General features: G+C 36.5%; 1 pseudogene; it reads left to right on the forward strand.

The window, feature by feature from the left end:
* The window catches only part of LOC143642383 (heat shock factor protein 2 pseudogene), a 30,770-nt pseudogene extending 24,860 nt beyond the window's left edge, over window positions 1-5,910 (forward strand).
* Window positions 5,911-6,152: the final 242 nt, after the last annotated feature.

Consider the following 6,152-nt stretch of genomic DNA (forward strand, 5'->3'; position numbering starts at 1 on the left):
TTCATCAGCACTCCATTTGCTAAAATCTCATTTCCTGATAAATTTCTATGTGCATATGAAATTTCTATGCTTGGTTTCTTAATAAAAGCTATAGTCGATATCCTTTCTCAGGAGGAAATGGAGATAAAATAGTATCCAGACTTTAGGTAATTGCATGTCACATTTTAGGTATGGATTAATTTTCAAATTTCTATAAACATTTCAAAACTCAGTTAAAATATATCCAATTCCAGTTATATCCATCACACACACTATTATAACAACTGCTTCTTTCTTTTTTTTGTACTTTTGAATGGGAAATTCACTTTAATAAGTGAATAAGTGTGAGAGTAAATATCATGACTGGTAAAAATGCCTGGAACAGAAGATTCATAAATCAAATATGTGTTTAATGGCACATAGCACAGATAACACCTTGTATCAATATGATTTGGTTGCTCTCTTTAAGTGTATTCATGGGGTGAATTTTATGATTGGTTTTTGTATGTTGAAACAACCCTGCATTCCTAGGACAAACCCTTCTTGATCATGGTGCAATATCCTTTTAATATGTTTTTGTATACAATTTGCCAGTACTTTATCAAGAATTTCTGCATGTATGGTCATCAGGAATATTAGTCTGAAGTTTCTTTTCCTTGAGATGTCTTTGTTGGTTTTGGTATCAAGGTCATACTAGCTTTACAGAATGAGTTTGGAAGGTTCCCTCCTTTTCTATTTTATGGGAGAGTTTGAGCAATATTGGTGTAAATTCTTGGAAAGACTGGTAGAACTTGGCTGAGTATTGGTCTTGTCCTGGGATTCTCTTTGTTGGTAGGCTTTTTATGACATCTTCAATTTCATTGCTTGAAATTGATCTGTTGAAATTTTCTATGTCCTGCTACTTCAATTTGGGTAGATCATATGTCTAAAAAGTTATCAATGTCATAGTTTTCTTTTTAGTATAGATTTTCAAAGTAGTTTCTGATTATCATCGATATTTCACTGATATTCATGGTGATTTTCCTTTTTTGTCACAATTTTTCATAATTTGTATTTTCTTTCTTTTTTTCTTTGTTAGTTTGGCTAAACATTTATCAACTTTATTTTTTCAAAGTACAAAACTTTGTTTCATTGATTATTTGAATGTTTTTTGTTTCATTAATTTTGGTTCTGATTTTAATTATTTTTCTGTCTTCTGTTTTTTGTATTATTTTTGTTGAGAGCCACAGCCGAAGGGGCCCCAGCAAACTTTCAGACTACCAGCTGATGATTGGCTCACAGTGGCCCCAGCAACATCTAGCTGATTGGCTCCTCTGCGGTGATGCTCATTGGGCTGTTTCCCTGCCCTTTCAGGCCACGGAGCTGCTCATTGGGGGACTTTTTTGGCTTCGCCCACGCGACCCAGCCAATCGGCCTCAAGAGCAGGAGGATTGTGGGAGGTTGAGAGGCTGGGGGTTGGGGGAGTGGCTTGTGGGAAGCCGGTGGTGGCAGTTGGGCTCTGAGGGTTTTTCCTGGGGAGCTGTTTTGTTTGGCGTGTGTGGTTCTGGAAGTGAAGTTGGTTTCTTTTGACAAGTGGCTACTGAATTGTGCCCAGCCAGATTGCGGCAATTTTGTTCTTATTTTTTAGATGTTTGAGATATAATGCTAGGCAATTTATATGGTGACTTTCTTTTCTTTCAGTGAATGAGCTCAATGCAATGTAGTTTCCTCTTAGAACAAAATATAGTGTCCCACTATATTTTGTCACTATTTTCACTTATCTCAAGTATTTTTTAAAATCACTTCCCTGCTATTTTCTGTTATCCATTGGTAATTAAACAGTGTATTATTTAGTTTCCAGGTGTTATAATAAATATATTTTTAACTTTATCTTTATTTCTAATTTTATCCCACTATGTTCTGGTAAAATGGAAGGATTTACCTCTATATTTAGTATTTAGAAGCATTTATTTGTTACCTAAGACATAGTCTATTTTAAATGAGGATCAATGTGCTCCTCAGAAAAAAAGTGTATTTATTTATTGATGAATGAAATATTCCATGTATGTCTGCTAAGTCTAAATAATTAATTGTATTTTTTAGTTGTATAGCTTCTTTTTTATTTTTTATTTGGAAGATCTATTGAGTGGTGAGACAACAATATAAGGGTCACCCAGTATTACTGTATTTTAATCTACTGGAAACTTGAAATTGTGAAGGCTTGTTTGATGTATGTAGATGCCTCATTGTTTGGGGCATGCGTACTTAAGATTGTTATGTCTTGTTGATTTATGTCACATAAACAGTAAATGGGACATAAAATGGCTTCTTTTAAAAATACTTTTTGCTATAAATGAACACAATACCTTCATTTTATTTATTTTTTAAATATGGTTTGAGGATCAAAGACGGTGCCTCATCCCTGCAAGGCAAGCGCTCTAACATTGAGTACAACCCCAGCATGAAATGGCCTTCTTTATTCTGTAATTAATCTGTAATTCTCTTCAAATTAACTTTAACTTGAAGTCCACTTTATCTGATATGAGGATAGAAACCTCTTCTTGTTAACAAGATCCATATGAATGTTAGTCATCCCTCCCAACCCCCGCCCCAACCCCTGCTGTATCCTTTTGCTTTCAGTCTATGCATGTCTTTGCCTACGAGATAAGTTTCTGGTGAGAGCAAAATGTTATTGTTCTTGTTGTTTTCTTTTAAATACCATCTGGCAGTCTACCTTGCTCATGGATAGGCAGAATTAATATTATTAAAATGGCCATATTACCAAAAGGACTTTACAGATTCAATGCAATTCTGGTCAAATCCCAATGGCATTCCTCACAGAAATAGAAAAAAACAACTATGAAATTCATATGGAAAAATAAGAGACCCAGAATAGCTAATGCAATTCTAAGCAGGAAGAGTGAAACAGGTGGTATCACTATACCAGATGTGTACTATACTTCAGAGCAATAGTAACAAAAACAGCATGGTACTGGCACCAAGGCTGATAGACCAACTCACAAAATTACAACTACCTTATATTAGACAAAGGTGCTAGAAGCATGCAATGGAGAAAGGATAGCATCGTCAACAAATGGTGCTTGGAAAACTGGAAATCCATATGCAACAAATGAAATTGAATCCCCATCTCTCACTATGCACAAAAATTAACTCAAAATGGACCAGAGATCTAGGAATCAAACCAGAGACTCTGCATCTAATAGAAGAAAGAGCTGGCCCTAATTTCCATCACTGGGGTTAGGCCTCAAGTTCCTTAATAAGACACCTATAGCACAAGAATTAAAACCAAGTATCAACAAATGGGACGAATTTAAGGTAAAAAGTTTTTTCTCAGCAAGAGAAATAGTATGTGAGGTGAATAGGGAGCCTACTTCCTGGGAACAAATTTTTACCCCTCACACATCAGATAGAACTCTAATCTCTAGGGTATACAAAGAACTCCAAAAAATTAAACACCAAAACAAACAAACAAACAAATAACCCAAGGATAACAAATAACAAATGGTCCAAGGACCTGAATAGACACTTCTCAGAAGAGGATATACCATCAATCAACAAATATACAAAAAAATGCTCACCATCTCTAGCAATCAGAGAAATGCAAATTAAAACTACTCTAAGAGACCATCTCACTCCAGTAAGAATGGCAGCCATTATGAAGTGAAACAACAATAAGTGCTGGCGAGGATGTGGGGGAAAAAAGGTACACTCATATATTGCTGGTGGGACTGCAAATTGATGCAGCCAATATGGAAAGCAGTATGGAGATTCCTTGGGAAGCTCGGAATGGAATCACCATTTGACCCAGATATTCCTCTTCTCAGTCTATACCCAAAGGACTTAAAAACAGCATACTACAGGGACACAGCCATATCCATTTTTACAGCAGCACAATTCACAATAGCTAGACTGTGGAGCCAACCTAGATTTCCTTCACTGGATGAATGGATAAAAAAATGTGGCATTTATACACAATGGAATATTAGCACTAAAAAATAACAAGATCATGGTATTTGCAGGGAAATGGATGGCATTAGTGCAGATAATGCTAAGTGAAGTTAGCCAATCCCAAAAAAACAAATGTGGAATGTCTTCTCTGCTATGGGGGAGGGGTGACTCAAAATGGGGTAGGGAGGAAGAGCATGAGAAGCTGCTGAATGGTCCCAAATGAAATTGTTCCTGCCATTCCGGAGAAACACCTCTGCTTAGGAAGACTTCAGCAGGGCACAAAGGAGAGAGTGCGCCCTGAGAACTAATTGAATATATAAAGTTTCAAGCAGCTAGTGCAAACACTGTTGGATTTCCAGTTCAAGAGAACGCTTGAACCTAGGAGAACAAAATTTGGGGCAAAATGCAACTGGTGAAAGTGATCCTTTGTCCTGCCAAGTCAAGACAAATTGGAGGAAAAAAGTTTTCAGATTTTCCAGTATACACGGACATTTCTGCAAGCTGCTGAATGCTCCCAAATGAAGTCGTTTCTACCATGCCAGAGAAAAGACTCTCCTTAGAGCGACTTCAACAGGGCACAAAGGAGAGAGTATGGTTTTCGTAAAGTAGTACATATTGACTCTGGAATAGTACAGCAGGAAAGAGATGGTCCTCTTGAATTTCAGCATCCTTTCTTTAAACAAAGCCAGGATGACTTGTTGGAGAACATTAAAAGGAAGTTTTCATTTTCAAACCCAGAAGAAAATAAAATTCGCCAGGAAGATTTAACAAAAATTATAAGTAGTGCTCAGAAGGTTCAAGTAAAACAGGAAACAACTGAGTCCAGACTTTTAGAATTAAAATTTGAGAATGAGTCCCTTTGGAACGAGGTGTCTGAATTAAAATCAAGCATGCACAGCAGCAACAAGTTATTTCAAAGATTGTCCAATTTATTGTTACATTGGTTCAGAATAACAAACTTGTGAGTTTAAAGCGCAAAAGGCCTCTACTTCTGAACATTAATGGAGCCCAGAAGAATTTATTTCAGCACATAAAGAACCAGTTGATAATCATTATCATAAAGTTCCACACAGTAGGACTGAAAGTTTAAAGACAGGAGAGTGGATTTCAGATGACATCATTATTTATGATGTTACTGATGATAATGTGGATGAAGAAAATATCCTAGTTATTCCAGAAACTAATGAGGATGTTATATCTGATCCCTCCAACTGTAGCCAGTACCCTGATATTGTCATTGTTGAAGATGACAATGATGATGAGTATGCACCTGTCATTCAGAGTGGAGATCTGAGTGAACCAGCCAGAAAATCCCTAGGTTCAGGCAGTGGTGGCATCAACAGTCTCATGTCTAGTGCTGTCCAGCTAAATGGTTCATCCTGTCTGACCATAGAAGATCCTGTGACCATGATGAATTACATTTTGAATGATAACATTAATCTTTTGGGAAAGGTTGAACTGTTGGATTATCTTGACAGTATTTATTGCAGTTTAGAGGACTTCCAAGCTATGCTGTCAGGAAGACAGTTTAACATAGACCCAGATCTCCTGGTTGATCTTTTCACTAGTTATGTGTAGATGAATCCCACAGATTACATCAATAATAGAAAATCTGAGAATAAAGGATTAGAAGCTACCAAGAACAATGTAGTTCAATCAGTTTCAGAAGAAGGAAGAAAATTTAAGTCTAAACCAAATAAGCAGCTTATCCAGTACACTGCCTTTTCACTTCTTGCATTCCTTGATGGGAATCCTGCTTCTGCTGTTGAACAGGGGAGTACAACATCATCATCAGAAGTTATGTCCTCTGTAGATAAACTCATAGAAGTCGATGAGCTTTTGGATAGCAGCCTGTACCCAGAACCAACCCAAAGTAAGCTTGTTGACCTGGAGCCATTGACTGAAGCTGAAGCTAGTGAAGCTACACAGTTTTATTCATGTGAACTTGCTCCTGCACCTCTGGATAGTGACATGCACTTTTAGATAGTTAAATCCCTAAGAAGTAAACTTAACATGTATATATTCATCAAAATGATGAACTATTTATTTTAAAGTATCATTTGGTACTTTTCTTTTGTAAATTGCTTTGTTTTGTTTAATCAGATACTGTGGAATAAAAGCACCTTTTGCTTTTCTTACTAACCATACACTCTTGCAAAGCTTTGAAATGTTACTCACCTGCCTAGATATACACAAAATTCAGTGCCCATTATTGGCATATCTTT

The sequence above is a fragment of the Callospermophilus lateralis genome, chromosome 12, assembly GCF_048772815.1.
Source record: "Callospermophilus lateralis isolate mCalLat2 chromosome 12, mCalLat2.hap1, whole genome shotgun sequence".
In the NCBI taxonomy this organism is placed as follows: domain Eukaryota; kingdom Metazoa; phylum Chordata; class Mammalia; order Rodentia; family Sciuridae; genus Callospermophilus; species Callospermophilus lateralis.